Here is a 367-nt window from a genome sequence, read left to right as displayed (position 1 = left end):
TGTTGCCGCCTATGATTGTATGACGTGGGTGGAACGATCTTAGACTGCAAACATGTTCGCTATTTGTGGGGAACGTTGTCCATTTCTGGGTTTGTAAAAAAATAATGTGAGCGACCAAAACATGGCAAAAAATGGAGTCTCGTGAGCAACTTGTTATCGAAGCTGTCGGTGGAATATAAAATACATTTTCCATTCCTTCAACAGAGCTGATTTATATATATAAAAAAAATATTCAAGTTAGTTAGAACCAGTCAAGAGATAACGATGCGTACGTTTTTTTTTCGGTAGCGACAGAGCCTCGGTGTATTTCCCTGAACTTGCAGGGACAGCGGTAAATTCCCAACAGGGCATTCATTCTTGTGACCCT

This window comes from Lampetra fluviatilis, chromosome 6 (genome assembly GCF_964198595.1).
Source record: "Lampetra fluviatilis chromosome 6, kcLamFluv1.1, whole genome shotgun sequence".
Taxonomy (NCBI): Eukaryota; Metazoa; Chordata; class Hyperoartia; order Petromyzontiformes; family Petromyzontidae; genus Lampetra; species Lampetra fluviatilis.
The sequence above is the reverse complement of the archived record's forward strand: the minus strand, read 5'-3'. Positions refer to the sequence as shown.